At 48.2% G+C, this 17,504-nt stretch overlaps 1 protein-coding gene and 1 long non-coding RNA gene across 4 annotated transcripts in view; both read left to right on the top strand.

Annotated features, from left to right (window-relative positions):
• Positions 1-17,504, top strand: part of LOC138567247 (semaphorin-3F-like) — a 548,170-nt gene that overhangs the window by 197,441 nt on the left and 333,225 nt on the right. The window lies entirely within an intron of this gene.
• LOC138567246 (uncharacterized) lies at positions 572-5,778 on the top strand. Its single transcript, XR_011302143.1, has 3 exons — positions 572-722; positions 4,297-4,447; positions 5,290-5,778. It is a non-coding gene; the product is annotated as an uncharacterized lncRNA (long non-coding RNA).

Raw genomic sequence — 17,504 nt, 5'->3', positions numbered from 1 at the left:
CTGACAATGGCCATAGTGCCTCTGAGGAGTGCAGGACAGGCACTGCCTGGGGATTCTCCTTGCAGAGCGCGAAAAGGAGTTAAAATACGGTGCCTGTGAGGTATCGTTAACATCTATTGTGCAAGTCTTTCCTATGTAAGCTGCACATTTCCCAGATGGCTGTACCACTTTTCTGATTTACTGAAAGCATAAAGACACTTTTGTAAGTCAGAAATGGCAGAGTTTTGAGAAATGCTCAGAAATTAGAAAATGGCAGTTTTGAGAAATGTTCAAAGTGACACCTGAGAGAATTGTGTCTTTATTTAAAAGTTTTCAAGCTTCAGATTTTTTTTCCATTTATTTTGGATTTGGGGGATTTTTTCCAAGCAACGATTTGTTTGTCTTGGGCTGCAGGAGTTTTGGGGATTTTTTTACTGACTTCTTTCTCAGTAAAAACAAGCCACTAACACTACTTTTTATTTTAACTTAGTATATGTGTGTTTTCTCTATGTTTCTGAATTGTGCTGTTTCTTACTTTTGAAACCCACTCATGGCGTTTACATGTGCGCTTGCTTTTTTCGGTTAATTTGGGTGGGTCAGCTTGTTTTGGGCTTTTTTCGTACGGCGATGCAGCGCGTTTTTTCCTTCCACCTGGGAACACTGGACACCAGCTGAGCAATGGCGGACGAGATTCGAGCGTGGATCATGCTGCTGGGATCGATAAACAAAGCCAGAATCATTGGGTAAGGAGCTGATGTACACGTTTTAGGCTTTATTTCAGAGTGAGCCTTTTGCAAAGTGAGGAGTGTGTCTCTCGGGAGTCAGACAGGTGGTGTCCCCACGTCCAGCGCCCCCATCCGCCTCCTTGGACCAGCGACGCCATTTCTCCGTGAGCCTCCAAGCAGGGAGCACTGTTGCAGACCCTTGGTGTATATCATATGTTCTCCTGCTAAAGGCCGGCACAGTGCGTTTATCTGCAGGACACCGGGATGGTTTCCTTCCCTGGATAACAGGCTGCTGGCACATTTCATTACTTTCACACGGCGCAGCTCTAACCTGCTTTACAAGTGATATTCAAGCAGGCTAGAGCTTTACAGGAGAACATATAATATACACACGTGTCTGCAACATTGTGCTCCATTGTTTTCATACGACTTCAATGATCCAGCGTCATATATGCCAGCTATGGCTTTTGGGAGTTTCAGTCCAAAACACATCAACGTACCATGCAGCTGCAATTGTACTCGGAGCTGGGATTGGGTGTATGTGTATCATAGGCAGTGTGGGAGGGAAGGGGTGCAGTGGGCGCGCCTAGACCTACTGCAATTGATTTACTGGCACAACTGCACTTTATCACAAAACCAGCTGAGTTTTCGGGAGGGGCCAATGTATAGGACATGACGCATGGGTGGCACCTCAAAGAAAAGGAGCCTACAGTCGTAAATCCTACTTTGGAAGCTGTGCAGTTAGAGCAGCATCTGTGGGGTTCGATGGGGGGGGGGGGGGGGGGGCTAATTTAATGAATATGTTGACCCAACTGTGCATTTTGAAAGCTCACTGAGGCCACGACTGTATTCAAAACGACCACATCCCTTTCAATTTACCCGCATTTGGCTGTCCTCTAAGAAATTCATACAGATTAAGAAAGTTCGTGCATATGTAGCCCCTTTTTCCCCAGGTCTAACTTGGGAGCCTGCACTTGAATGGGACAATAAGTTGGGGGGGGGGGGTGGTTTGGAAAGATAGCCACAAGGATAACCTGAGGCGTTTCACACAGTACACATTAGCTCTACATCGTGTGCCATCATCTGGGTGTAGTTGGTCACAGCTGTTTCACTGCATTTGGTGAAAGGCCGTTTTGCCAGGTTTTTTTGCTGCATTTTTGTTATGGGGTTTGGGGTAGGGGAAAATTAAGTAATTGTGGGTGTTGGGAGTGCGCCCCCATAGATAAATGGGGCAAAATGGGCAGGCGCCGTGGTGGTCCATCTCCCCTTGAATCATCTTTCCCTTCCCTGTTGATGCTCTACATTCATGGCTGCCTCTCCCTTGCCAGATGCCTTAGAAATATTGCCTTCTGCTTTCCTTAATCGGCTGTTGCAAGACCCCCCCCTGTGGCATGGAACATGCACATTCGCAACCACTGGAATGTAAACATGTCTGTCTTCAGCACTTAGCAATGGCTGGTTTGCTTTCGTCTTTGCAATTTTTTTTGGCAAATGGCCTGAACGATGGCACATGAATGCGGTTGCACATTGATGGTGCCATTTCACAACCAGGTCCATTCCACTGAATGCCCAGCACCTCTGAAAAGCTGGTGGAGATGATTGATCAAACCGCAGTCGCTTTGACATCTGTGCAGAGCCTGCTGACGCAGGTTCGAATCCCGGCAGCCCCAAACTCAGCCTTTTATCCTTCCGAGGTCGATAAATGAGCACCACACACCGTGGGTAATAATAAGCAGCACTCGGATACCTGAGGGTTCGTAGCACTATATAAATGCTAAATTATTATTATTATTATCCTGGCTCAGTTTGTTGGATCAGCCTGACAAAAGCACAATGTTGTATTTGAACAGCAGAAGTAGTTATAAAGCAACATACATTTGAGTAAAATGGTTATTCTTTAGGGCAGGGGTGCACAACTGATTTTGACAGTTGGCCAAAAGTACCTTACATGATGGCTATAGTGGGCTGAAAAGTAAATGTGGGCGGGGCGGTAGGCGCAGCAGGCGTGGCGGGAGGCTTGGCCCCACCCCTCAACCAAACACTATGCCCCATGGCGCTCAACCAAACACTATGCCCCATGGCTCCCCCACCCCTCAACCAAACACTATGCCCCATGGCCCCCCCACCCCCAACCAAACACTATGCCGCATGACACCCACCCCTCAACCAAACACTATGCCCCATGCCACCAAGCATGCACCATGCATACATACTCATACAGACCCAAACCCCCCCACACCCAACTCGGCACACAAACTCACAAGCATACACCAATACACTATGCACCCATACAGACCCGAACTCCCCACCCCCCAACTCGGCACACAAACTCACAAGCATACACCAATACACTATGCACCCATACAGACTCGAACCCCCCCACCCCCCAACTCAGCACACAAACCCACAAGCATACACCAATACACTATGCACCCATACAGACCCGAACTCCCACCCCAACTCAGCACACAAACTCACAAGCATACAGACCCCCAACTCACCATACAAACTCGCAAGCACATTCAGGCAGTCGCGACACACACTCCCCCTCCGCATCTCAACACACACTGCACTTGCACACAAACACATTCAGGCAGACCCGACACACACCCCACCGCTGCATCTCAACATACACTGAACTTGCACACAAACACATTCAGTCAGACCCGACACACACACCCCCTCCGCATCTCGACACACACTGCACTTGCACACAAACGCATTCAGTCAGACCCGACACACACCCCAACCCCGCATCTCAACATACACTGGACTTGCACACAAAAACAAACATTCAGGCAGACCCGACACACACCCCACCCCCGGATCTCAACATACAAGCAGCACAAAGATCCAACAAACACACACGCTCGGAAGACAACAAAGACTTTCCTAATGGAGGGGGCCGATGCTGCTTGCCGGCCGCCCTCCATTAGGAAAGTCTTTGTTGCTGGCGGGCCGGACAAAACGGCATGGCTGGCCGCAACTGGCCCGCGGGCCTTATGTTATGCACCCATACTTTAGGGTATATCCTACTTTTTTCATCTTAACACTTCCAGACTTGTTCAGTTGCTTCGTTGAACTGCTTTGTGGCTGAAGGCAGACCTGGTTAAGACATTTTTTTTATCACAGCAGTAGTGGGTTTACAACTCCAATTAAGTAATTAACTCTTAGAATACTGCTTTGAAAATCACAGGCAGGCACTTTAAGCGCAGGCACTTTAAGCGCAAAGTCTGATAAGGCTTGATTAAAGTGAGCTCAAAGTTCCCATAAGGAGGTATTTTGGGAGGGGCAGGATCTGGGTGTAAATGGCCATAGGGATTAAAATGACCATGGGCAGTCAATATTTCGGCAAATAACCAAACGCCTACTGGCTTTGTGTGCCTAGGTGTTCACCATTTCAGAAGTTCAGGTAAGACTGGCACCTGCCCGAGACACTTCCATGGGTGGGTTCCTAACAAACTTCCTTACTTGCTGGGCTGTGTCTGGGTACCCATCTGGCTCCCTGCGCTGGTTCCGGGTCTTGGTAATTGTCATTAGAATGCGTACTGTATTAAAATGTGTAATATTAATATTTGTGCTATTATTTCAGCATACTGGGACACAGTGGATTCCTGTCAGCAGGTAGCAGTTGAGCACTGCTTGGAACTGGCCGTTCAGTGGATATAGAGGAGGCGGACAGGAGCCACAGAAAAAGTTTTCCCGATACAAATCCCAACCCTGGTCCATCAACTGCATCAGAGGTAAGTGCCATTGGAGTTAACCAAAAGTTGGTTTGTGCCCTTATGAAATAAATAAATGCTTTTTCTCTATCCAAATACTATCGGTTGTAGGCTTCTGTGTCTCCACCCCAATCTCAAACCCTCCTCCCCAACATTCCTATGAAGCCATAGGGCTTCTAGACGACTGTGTCAGAGGGTGGGAAAAGGTAGCTCAAATACTGTGGCTCATGTATTAACCGGTTATTGTCCATCACTCATTATATGCCCACATGCAAACATATTGCTTTGTCCATTACTTATGACCCGTTAAGCTTCAAATGTCATAGTGGTGTCCTATGTTATTTTTTTAGATTGTTACAAAAGCAAGCACGCACATAGTTAAATTCCCATAGGTATATAATATCGGCATCAGTTGGCCCGGGAGCCAAATTTAGCTCCTGGTAAGCATGGTGTAAAGCTAACCAGGCTCTTCAAGGCTACAAACAGGGCTAAATAGCCCCCAGCTCCGCTCAATTTCAAACCCTGTGTATTTGTTTTGCTTGTATGGCTCCTTTACCAATGCACTGTCCATGGGGGAAACACGAGATTGGTAATTTCTTCACAATATACCAATTATGGAAAGAAGATAAACGGAGAGCCACTTCCTGGGGAAGTGACACTAATCTATATTAAATTCTAAGGAATTGCCATGGTTTCAACCAGATTTACAGCTTTGAGAAATGTAGTAATTCGAATTACGAAAGCACATTAGAGGGTGTACAGTGAAAATTGCCTATGCTTTATTTCTCACAGCCATGTGTCAACCAAAAAGTACTTTGCTTGCTCTTTTCAAACTTTTTACACGAATCTTTTTTGCGTTTCAGAATGTATCCATGTTAAAGCCAGGGAAATGGGCTTTCCAGTACTCTCTGCATCCGAGTGCAGAAAAGCCCTCCAACACAAAATTGGGAACTACCGGATGAAGAAGGAGCCAAACCTCGTCTTTTCTACACAAGTGTAGTTCCACATTCCCTTGCTCTTTTGCCTCGTCCTGGATACTAGTGTGACTCCCTGGACTGGTTCTCTTTCCCCTCTCAACCTTGCTCCCTGGGCTGGTCCCCACCGGACTCGCTTGCTCCCTAGGCTGGGCCTGTATACTCGTGTGACACCCCTGGACTGGTTCCGTGTCCCCTATCACCCTTGCTCCCTGGGCTGGACCGAACCTGACTGGTTCTGGGTCCCCTCTCACCCTTTATTTTTAAATTGTGAAGCACCCGTGTTTGGGATTGCTACAGTTGTGTTTTTGTGCTATGTACACAGTGTCCGATTGAACCTCTGCCTCTTTTTAATAAATATAGTCGGGGAAAAAAAAACGTGTCGCTTCTTTTTAAATATAGTTTATATGCCATTACATGGTCTTGACTTTCATGGCCATTTTACCTAAATGACTGTGACCTAATTAGTCATCACTATTGTTCTAAAGGCAATTCAAAATGCAACTCTCTGAAATGGGCAGCAATTAAGCCACAGTGACGCTTTTAAAGCCCAATTCAACAAGGTGCACCAAATGTGTTTTTAAGCATTTCTTTTCAGGATTATAGTAAACATTATTTTTGTTAAAACTCCTAAATTTATTTCCAGCTCATAAACCGAAACAATGCCTATATTGTTAAAGAATATTTTTGGGATTGCTTTGTTGTTTTGATTTGTAAAGTATTATTTGGTGACTACATTAATTGCTTTTGGATTTCAAAAGGTTTATTTGGGGATTGCATTGCATTGCTTTTGGATCTCTACGAGGGTACATTTAGCCAAAAGGAAGCCAGATGTAATCCGTTGCTTTTGTATTTATTTAGGGATGGCACTGCTTTAGGATTTTTATAGGATTGTTTGGGGATTGCATTGTTTTGGGATTTTTGCTGGATTGTTTGGGGATTGGATTCTTTTTGGATTTTTAGTGGATTGTTTGGGGATTGGATTGTTTTTGGATTTTTAGTGGATTGTTTGGGGATTGGATTGTTTTTGGATTTTTAGTGGATTGTTTGGGGATTGGATTGTTTTTGGATTTTTAGTGGATTGTTTGGGGATTGGATTGTTTTTGGATTTTTAGTGGATTGTTTGGGGATTGGATTGTTTTTGGATTTTTAGTGGATTGTTTGGGGATTGGATTGTTTTTGGATTTTTAGTGGATTGTTTGGGGATTGGATTGTTTTTGGATTTTTAGTGGATTGGATTGCTTGGATTGTTTTGGGATTGCATTCCACTGAGGATTGCTAATTAACATATTTCAGGGTGCATGAAGCCAAAAAGAAGCCAAAAGCAATCCTCTCAGTACAATGGGAGTTTCTGGAGTTAAATAGGATTTAAAGAGGATTTAAATGTTTGGGAAAATCCAGTAGCAATCCACTTTCAATCCAGATTTTTTTGGTAGGGCGTCCAGTCTGAGGGTTGGGGGTCACGCAGTACTATGTGATAGATCCTGGCGTCTGGACCCAGTCTGAGGTCCTCGGAGGATGAAAGGCGGATCGGTCACGGCTGGAACCGATGCCTGCAACGATAGTGGGGGTGTGCCGGAGAGTGATCGGTTTCATGAGTGACGTGTGTGTGGGGGATCCTGGCGGTCTGACCCGGTGACGCAGTAGGTTAGCACTGCCTGGCTCTGCGCATGCCAGAGCGGCTGAGAAACATAAACAGTGCAGCGGCGGCACATTTAATCCCGGCAGCTGTCCTGCGCTATGTCAGGAACCCGATCAGCCCCTGCACAGACCGTCCGGTATCCCTTCTGCAAGATACTGTTGTGGCCACGTTTTGCGGCTCCAGAGCTGCGCTCTGAACGCTTTCTAGGCCTCAAACACTCCAGTGCTGCGACCACATTCAGCACTCCCCCCCCCCCCCCCGCAACCCCCACTGCCCTCCAGACCTGACGCCAACACTAGAGTACGGAGACCACATTAATCACCCTCTAGTCCTGACAACAACTCGGCACTGCCTGTGACCACATTGCTCACCCTCCACGCCTGACGCAATACCACATTGCCGGGACCATATTCAGCACCCACCAGGCCTGCCGCCGACACATCGGTGCTGGGACCACATTCGGCACCCACCAGGCCTGCCGCTGACACATCGGTGCTGGGACCACATTCAGCACCCACCAGGCCTGCCGCCGACACATGGGTGCTGGGACCACATTCAGCACCCTCCAGGCCTGCCCGCCAAAGCATGGGTGCTGGGACCACATTCAGCACCCAACAGGACTGCTGCCAACACATCAGTGCTGGGACCACATTCAGCACCCACCAGGCCTGCCGCCAACGCATGGGTGCTGGAACCACATTCAGCACCCACCAGGCCTGCCGCCGACACACCGGTGCTGGGACCACATTCGGCACCCACCAGGCCTGCCGCTGACACTTCGGTGCTGGGACCACATTCAGCACCCACCAGGCCTGCCGCCGACACCTCGGTGCTGGGACCACATTCAGCACCCACCAGGCCTGCTGCCGACGCATGGGTGCTGGGACCACATTCGGGACCCACCAGGCCTGCCGCCGACAGATGGGTGCTGGGACCACATTCAGCACCCTCCAGCCTGCCCACCAAAGCATGGGTGCTGGGACCACATTCAGCACCCACCAGGCCTGCCGCCAACGCATCGGTGCTGGAACCACATTCAGCACCCACCAGGCCTGCTGGGACCACAATCGGAACCCTCCAGGCCACCAACTCTCCAATGCTGAGACCAGATTCTGCACCCTCCAAGCCACCAACTCTCCAATGCTGGGACCACATTCGGCACCCTCCAAGCCACCAACTCTCCAATGCTGGGACCACATTTCACACCCTCCAAGCCACCAACTCTCCAATGCTGGGACCACAATCGGAACCCTCCAGGCCTCCAACTGTCCAATGCCGAGACCAGATTCTGCACCCTCCGGGTCTGACACCAAGCCTCCAATGCTGGGAACACATTCAGCACTCTCCAGGCCTGGCACCAACACTCCCGCATAGTGACCAGTCTGCACCCTCCAGGCTGACGCACATCACCTGGAAAGTAGCACTCCATTATTCCGAGCAGTGCCAGGGTTTTGTGTGCATGGGGCAAACGTTGGGAGAGGCCTCCTTGCTCTTTCTTGGGGAGGTTCAGCAGTAAGACCAACCAGAAACGTGATCACTCTGCTATGAATGTATGGGTGCTGCTGGAACCCGATTGGGTTTCTTATGACTGCAAACAGAAGAGAATGACGCCATGCTCAGCCCATGAAGCAGGGACAGGCGACGGGTTTTATAGAAATATTCACACCCGCCGACACCACTGAGGACCAATAACCGGTTGCTAGGTGGCATTCTCCATGGCAGTACAGAAGACCAAAAATCTAGCATGCCACCAAATGGATGGAGGAAAAACCACTTGTACCCATATAAAATCAGGACTAGACTCTCCAGCGGAGATTCACTCGAGAGCCGCCGTCTAGTGCCGAGCATATCGCAGGCCCCCGTAGGGCCGCGCAGCCTTGCCAAGCGTACAAAGCTACAATGTTTGTGTTTCCCCAATTATGAGCTGCCCCTCCAAAAGCTCCTTGACTAGTACCAGGCATACATCTCATTAGGACCCAGGTTCCACTTTACTAATTCCATTTAGTTTCTACTGCACCCCGTTGCCGACATGTGGCTTGGTACATCCCCCAAACCGTTCTGAGGAAAGTTGTAATGTTATTTTTGTGTATATCCCTGTGTACTGCACCTCTCTTTTCCTGACCATGCATCTGCCAGCACCCGGATGAAAGCGCCACTCTTGTCCACTGTGCCCTTCTAATCCCCGCCTCCTCTTTCCCTCCCTCCTCACTTCCCCTCACTGTCTCGCTCTTCACAGACCCTCTTTGCAATGTCTCTACCAAAGCCTAAACCTGCGGCTTGGCCAGGGCTAGTTTAGATGTTATGTAGCACTTATTTATGTGGTCACTGTTTTATGGACTTATAACTTCGACATGCAAGTGGGCTGAGTGAGGCACAGGGAGATCATATTTGCCCAGGATCACACAACTTTGTTACTCGAGGGAATCGAGACGCGTTTCCAAATTCTACACCTGCACCTACAACAGTTTGACACACATATGTCTGGTCTATCACGCAAACCTGACAAATATTTGTTGTGCGCTGGGTAGAAATAATTGGCATAACTTTGTTTTAACCTAAGGAGAGGATGCAACATTTTTCAGAGACCATCCACCAAGCTTTGTAGTCTGAATTTTCTATGAAATAGCTATGGCTCATTGGCTGCTCCCCCTCCCCGGGTGCTAATCGGGTTCTGCGGATCGCGGGCTGAAACCACTGACCTCAGCCTGCAGTCTGTGGAACCCGCAGGCTGCCTCCCCCCCGGCCGCCATCTTGTCCCCACACTCCTTTCCACTTTCTTTTCTCTTTTCAACCCCACTCCCCAGCCCGACTTACCCGATTGTTGCAACAGCTTCGTACGGAGCCCCGCCTTCCACAACCATGGCAGCCATCTTTGCACAGGATTTTCATTCAAAGAACAGGACGCGTGCGGCACTTACCGTTTTGTTAACCCTGGTTTAATAGCCTTAGTAACGTGTTCCAAGGCCTATACCAGGGGAAAACGACCCTGTGCCCTCGTTAAATGCCCTCTCTTCTCTGGGGCCTTTAACTTGGGCTGCCAGGCCATTTACCACCGGTATAGCCCTTGGAACGTGTTACTAACGCTAGATTAGTGAACCTGACGATATATACAATTCATAGTTATAGAAACTTGTTGGGCAAAACCAGCATAGGTTGCGTTTAGAAGAGAAATCCGCTCCCCAGAGATGCGTTTCTTCGAGGGCAACACAGATTAAAAAACTAGAAATGCATCGGTTATTGTGGAATGTGGAACGCGAGGAAGGAAACCGGCTGCAGATACAGATTTGAGAAGCTGGCAAACTTGATGAAACAGAACATGCTCGTACATGGTGATAAAGGCGACACACGGTTGCATTTGAAAAGAAAAGGAGAGCAGGCGTGCAAAGCTGGTGATCTCCTCTTGCAAGGCTGCCACCAGCTGTTGATGCTTGCAGGCAGCTTCACTCCAATGCATCGAGTTCCCCGTTCTGGTGTTCACTGGGTGAGAATGGCTGGGCAGGAGGGCCCAGCCTGAGGCCTTAATGCAGTGCGAGAAAGTAACAAACGAACAGGAGGCAGCATGGCAAGCCATCCTGACCTATTCGGCACCCTCGACCTAAGTGTGCTAAGGGTGGCCCTGCCACCCAGCCAACAAAGCAAAATAAAAAGGCTCACTGTCCAGGCAGAGCGAGATGGTCCTGCCAGAGTTGTGATCCCGGCAGGCCCACCCAACACAGGTCAGATGCATGCTGCCCTCTGGGTAGGCAGTAAAGTTGTTCCCTCATACCCAACGACTTTGGGCCTTTTAAAGTGAGAGAGGAAGCCCCCGTGGATGAGGCGTCGGGACTTGAACTGGATCCAGGCATTGACGGGGCTTTCAAAGCTGTTGCAATGTGATCAATAGGCCCTAAACCTAAGATCCGGCTAGCTGCTTTGTTTTCGGTTAGATCTGGCTGATGGGACCTAAGGTAGAGGCGGTGGCTGTAGCCTAGTCTTATAAGACCAAGGCTCTCGTCGGTTACACTTTGTGCCCCATTTTCAGGCGTGGGAGAATGTATTCCGGCATGTTCTTGTGATGTCTTGGATCGGGGGCGGTGGGTGAGAAGAAAAGCCGGACGTTGGAGAACCCCCAGTTTTTCCCAGGATACAGGGGTGTGCGAACAGGTGAGGGGAAGGAGAGTGGGCACTGTGGAGCCCATTTAGATAGATCTCCATCTTGGAGGTGTTAAAGCAGAGACTATGGTTGATCATCCAATCCTGGAAACGGGGGAGGCATGGCGAGGTTAGCTGGAAACCTTCCGCTGCTTTTCCCAATTTGAGAACGATTTGGGCGTCGTCTGCATAGGTTTGGAACGAGATGGAGGAAAGGGCCATGCGCCGAGAGAGGGATTTGAGGTAGGCCCTAAAAGCATCATGGTGACCGCACCGAACCGTGAGGACACCACAATTGTAGACAGAGTTCCTGGAAAGAAAGGCACCAGGCCGCACTTGAGTATGCCATCACTGAGATAGGAGGAATGCCAGTGAAAGGTGGCACCAAAGATGTTGGGAGACTGCTTCGGGCAGTTTAGGAGGTGGAGTCATTATCCGTGTGGAATGCTTTTGATAACTCCAGTAAAATAAGGATGAGCAGAGATTAGTCCAGTGAGTGAAGATTTTCCACGCCTGTGGTGGGACAGGACCCTGATTGGTTGTTGTGGAGATTTGTGTGATTCTGAATAGTCCTTTAGTTTAAGCTACCAGTTTCTCATGTATCTTTCCTAACAATGGGGTGTTTGTAATTGGATGTTACTTTGCCAAAGAAATGGTGCGGTCGTAGGAGGGTTTCTTCGAGGCGATGCAGGATTCTGGTCTTTCAGAGCTCGGTGTATCATCCTTGTCTGAAAGAACAGTTAGCTTTGCAGTTGAGGGAGCTGAGGTGGTAATGTTGGCTCCGATGGTGGATGCTGGGCATGGCATGACTCCTTCTGATGAGGCTTTAATTTCCGAGACCAATTGGATGGTGTCCACTGGGGTGACTTCTTTAAATAAAGGTCAAAGGCTTGGAGGTGTGCGTCTTTGGGGTAAAGAGGCTTGGATTTTGAATGGCCCACTAGGTTGGCTTGGATTGTTTCAACTTTGCTTATGAAGAAGGTCGCCAGGCTGTCTGCCAAGTCTTGTGAACTAGTTGAAGTAGCCGTGGTCTCAATATGGTCCTAACCAGTTTCCTCATATGTTGGCTCTGGGTTAACAGCCTGTTCTTTTATTTATTTCATTTTTTTACTTTTATCAACAACACAACTCATCGGCCACATTTTCTTTGTGCGTCTTCACTGTACTGCAAATAGTTCTTCTATGACTTTACCCCACAATCCCCACCCCACTCCATACCCTCCCCACTATATTACGAGCAGCGGGTTTAAATCCTTCATCAATGTCCTCACAATGATGCACTTCTGGTTGGTGCATTACAAGGACTTCCATAACCCTGGTATGATGGGCAAAGGCTCTGAAGTGTTCGCCACCCATTTGTCTCCTGCCCTTCATCGTTGGATCCCATCCTTCTGGCGAAAGTCCGGCCATTCCATCTCCCTGGACGGTTGTATATCATGTAGACCCCCTGCAATGCATTCCATTTCATATATTTCCCTTGCTTTCAGTGCCCACGTTTGTGCCCCTGGTAGGGAGGGACGTTTCCAGCCTATTACAATACACGCGCTTGCCGCCAGTAAGGAAAAGTGTATAATGTGCGGCGAGTCTTTCCATCCATGTTCCAGAACCCCCATTCCAAATGGCAATAACAAGGGATCCAGACGTCTCTACACCCCATTAAGTCCCTTAATCCACCCCAGGACTTCCTTCAAGGAACTTTGCACCTTTTGGACACGTCCACCACATATGCCAATATGTGGCCCTTTGACCCCTCCCACGCCGGCAGCTGGGATGATCCACCCCGGGAACATTTTTGAGTGGCGCACTGAGTCGTATGTATATCCGCTTCAAACCATAGAGTTTGTATTGGCATGCTATCAGCGTTTTGTGAGGGCGCACGCATAAGGAGCTCCACTTCCTGTCACCCAACTCCACATCCAAGTCCCTTTCCCACTTCTGCCTATACGACTCTATTCCTCCGTCCATTGCCATTACAAGAGATCTTTAGATGCCCAAATTCCTCCCCTTTGCAGTCGTGGCTTCACTAACCATGCTCTCCATCTCCGTCAACTCCCATTGCAGCGGCTTTCTCCCTCTATCCGACACCAGGACCCCTTTTAACGGTAAGTACAACATACATGGGTATTACCCAAATTGTTTGTTTACAATTGTTCGAATGAAAAATTGACCAAATTTAAAGGGTCACAATTGACCTTTTCACAATTGACTGTGTATATATATATATATATATATATATATATATATATATATATATATATATATAGGGGTTTTGGCGTTGGGTGGGGGGTTGTGGGGGGTTTCACTCCACATATATGTTACAATTGACCTTCACAATTCGGTCAATTGTGAAAAGGTCAATTGTAATTCGAACAGTTGTAAAACGAACAATTCGTATAAAACCAAGTACATGAAGGCAGACAGTTTTCCCCAGGTGCAGCCCTTTCCAACCCTGCCTCAAACCATACCTGGCGCAGAGCGGCTCCATAATGGCATCTCGTATTGCTGGGGCCCACAGGTGACTTAACGGCGTTCCTGGTCCACTGCCTGCCTATGAACTGCACATCACTCACTCCAGAATAAGGCAAGACATTTCTGGTTGTCTTTTTTTTTTTCTTTTTTTCCAACAGCAACTTGTGGCCTCATCTACATTCACATTGGTATACCAAGCAGATGTGGGGTCCTGCCCTTCCCCAGGGCACAACCCCACGTTCCCACCCACATTTACCTGGACATGCTCCTTTTAAAATGCCACACTAACTGCCCAATTTTCGAAAGTCTCTGCACAAAACACAGCTTCATGCTTGACATACAAACTCCTTCCAAACTCACGCAGACCTACTGATTCTGTAAATGGCTTGGGGGTCCGATTCTATCTGTCCATGCCCAGCCCAACGTTTGCCTTGCTCTTCCCAGTGTCGTGCCACACACTTTGCATGTGCGATTCGGGAGTGTGCATTGGTGAGGGTGGGGCTTGTGTTCTTGGCACGTTTCCCCACTTTGGTACACTCCTGGTCTCTGCTTCCCCCAGCCCTTATATATTCTTGCTCCCTGGACCGTGTCACAATGTGTGGCTGACCTGTCCTGGTTTCTGGGTGCTTAGTCTCGCAGGACGCAGCATCCTAATCTTTCGTCCACTGGGGTACAAGGCTTTACAAGTCTTTCTCATTCTGCTCGTCTGGGCTATGGCCTCTGTGTCCCAGAATGCAATATTTCCCTCTCCTGCTCATCTTCAACTCCTCGTCTCCACCAATGTACCGGGTATCAGTTTTTCACTTCTCTCGCTACTGGCACATGGGGTTCTGCCTCGGTCCCAGAACACCAGACCTCACTTTTGTAGTCTCCCACACAGGACTCCTTCTCTTGTGAGGGTTTAGTAACCCCGTTCTTCCTCTCTCGTGGTTGACGCGAAGGGATGCATGTGCCCCTTGTGATGACATCAGATGCCCGACTCCATCACAGGGCATGGAGGGGGTCGGCATTTTCACCACACTCGTGAGCTGCCAGGAGACAGCTCAAGGTGGGATTTGGCAAGTCCTCCTCATCCATGCTCCGGCTTCAGTACAAGTGGCCTAGAGGCATTCCTTACATGATGTGTTTTAACAGTCCACCGCACAATGTATCCCAGAGTGCCGAGTCTTGCACTTGAGATGTTCCCCAATCCACTCTCGCTCCACTGTATCAGTCTTTTCCTGACACTTCAAGATGTGCCGCTGTATCCCAGAATGCAGTGCTTCACTCCTCTCTCCCACTGGGCCCTATATCTCCAGCTGAGGACAGTGGTTTCTTTTAGTTTCCACTGGGGTTGGACTTCTCTCTCTCCTCTCCAACTTACCTTTCTCTCAGTATCCGTCACCCCATGTACTACCGGGTGAGCCACTCGTTGGATCACCATCTGGTCGTCGGCGCTTTATGCATACCCCTCCCCTGAGTCTGCTATTTTGCCCCTTGGCTTTGGGGTTGGTCTGTGGCTGTGTTTTGCAAGTTTGCTTTCGCACCCCCACAGCACTAGCTTTCTCGTTGGCTACCACGTCGGACTCGTGTTTGCAGGCTCTTTGGCATATGAGCCATCCTTTATTGTGCCATCCTTTATCAGACTGGCTTGGTTTATTCAGAGGCCTGTATGCGGCGCCTCTTCGTTCCAAGAGTTCTCCAGCCTTCTTCCCCCACCACTTGGTTTACCTGATGTAGGCATCTTCCCTCTCCACATCAGACAGCGGCTCGGGGTCTGACATGGGCCGGCAGGTTTCTCAATACCTCTTTGGTGCCCTCTGCTCTAACCTCCTGCCTCGTTCTTCCCCAAAACACTGCACATCTGATCATTGACAAGCCGGTTCATAACCCTGTATAACTCCGCCCCACACACTTCCAGATTTCCTTCTCCCACCTGCGTAACCTTGCTCTTTTGACCGTGGTGCTGCACGACTCCTGTAATTGACTCAGAAGAGCTCTACCCCCATCATGGGTAGTCCAGCTTCCTCTCTGGATGCCTTCGTTCTTAGTTTTATCTGGGTTAATTCGCCACGCAGAGTTGAGGTCATTGGATGATATAACTCCAACATCTGCTTCCTGTGTAATGTATTTATCTCTTCCCTCTACATCCGGTCCTGCTCCCTAGATTTCCATTCCTCAAATCTGCTTTTGGACACATTTCATTGAATCTTAGTTTACAAATCTCAAGCCGCTCTTTGAGTTCTTTGTATCCTGTGTAAGTGAGGATGCCGGCCGTCCCGTATTTGGCAGGACTGTCCCGTGTTCACAGGAATTGTCCTGTGGGGAGCAGAAAAAGAGGTTTCAAGCAAACAAACCTTTGCATTTTAACTACGTAAATGTCCTTTTGTAAAGCACCTTGATCGGCTCCAAACATATAAAGGGTGATAACCTGACGGTACATAGCTTCTAAAGCAGTGAGTGTTATTTAGAGAGACACAAACAATTGCCAAACGATAAAAACACAAACCAAGAAACAAAGATTCTGAAAACAAGAAGTAAGGGTTTATGGTCATTTCATCTAAAACCATTTCATCTAATGCCATTCCATCAAAATGTTTCCATCTAAAAAATGTCCAGCGCATCTTTTCCCCTTTTTGGGGGAGGACTGGGGGGTATCCCCCCTCAAACCCCTGTTTTTTACCCTTTAAAATACTCCTGAACAAAATTAACCATTTACCCTCCCAAAATCATGCATTAGAGGGAAATTATTTAGATGGAAAAATGCCGATGGAATGGTATTAGATGAATTGACTAGATACTATATATCAAAATGTATCTGTAAAAAAGAATTTGAGCAATTCTCCTGCGACCAAGTTGATTTGCTGTAATCAACCCAAACCCAATAGGATTCATGTCTCTTGAAGAGTTTGTGATTATGTAAATGTGTTATTAGATTCCTCTCTGTGTCTTAAAACACTGTCTTGGGCAATGACAACGGGAAAGTAATAACTTGACTAATGTCAAAAAATGTAGACAAAAATCACGGAGTGGCTACGAGAATGAAATAATTTTTGCCTAGTACATGCATTTCAAATGTCGGAATCGCCTAAAGTTTGGGCAGCTTTCTACATTAAATTCTGAAATTATTGCCATGGGACTACTGAGGTACTGACGTAGAAAAATACTCCAAATATGCTATCAATCTCAGCCTAACTTTATTAGGGCAGGCGTAAGCACAAGTAGACACATCTGCCCATACATGCCCAATGGACAGCGACTTGGACATGTATGAGTCTGGCCTGGTGAAAAATTGAGCAGATACTCCCGTACACGTTTATGATGACATACCTTCACAATACAAAGCCAACATGTTTTTTCTTGTGGCAAAAAGCAGGCCAGTAAATGCAGAGGATTTCTGTCCATGACTACTAATCGGCAGAGAAAGGGGTGCGTAAGTGGGCAGGCCATTGAGCAGGATGGGAAGGAACAGGAAATGGGACAGTTGGTCCTGATCACGTGTGGAAGTCCATTGCAACTACTGTTGGTGGTCGCACCAGATGTAGTAGATGTAGTCTGCCCTGGGACAGTCAGGAAACGTAATGTGAAAGTGGCTGGTGGATGCTACGGGACCCGGCCAGTGCCGTTCCATGGATACTCAGATATTCAGAGCAAAGACCCACAGCCTGCTGTGATTGATGGAGTTGGTGGAGATTAGGTAAGAACCTGAAGTCCATACAGCCACGGTGCACCGAGGCGAAATAACCCACAGGCTTCACTGTAGTGGAGTGGAACTGGGTCTTAGGCACTCAAGCTGCATCTAAAGGAGTAATAACCTTGGCATTAAGCCGCTTTCTGGGAACGTACTATATATCTTCACATGCATAACTTATTCCCTTCAACC

The sequence above is a fragment of the Ambystoma mexicanum genome, chromosome 2p (assembly GCF_040938575.1).
Source record: "Ambystoma mexicanum isolate Mex_15411 chromosome 2p, UKY_AmexF1_1, whole genome shotgun sequence".
In the NCBI taxonomy this organism is placed as follows: domain Eukaryota; kingdom Metazoa; phylum Chordata; class Amphibia; order Caudata; family Ambystomatidae; genus Ambystoma; species Ambystoma mexicanum.
The sequence above is the reverse complement of the archived record's forward strand: the minus strand, read 5'-3'. Positions and strand labels throughout refer to the sequence as shown.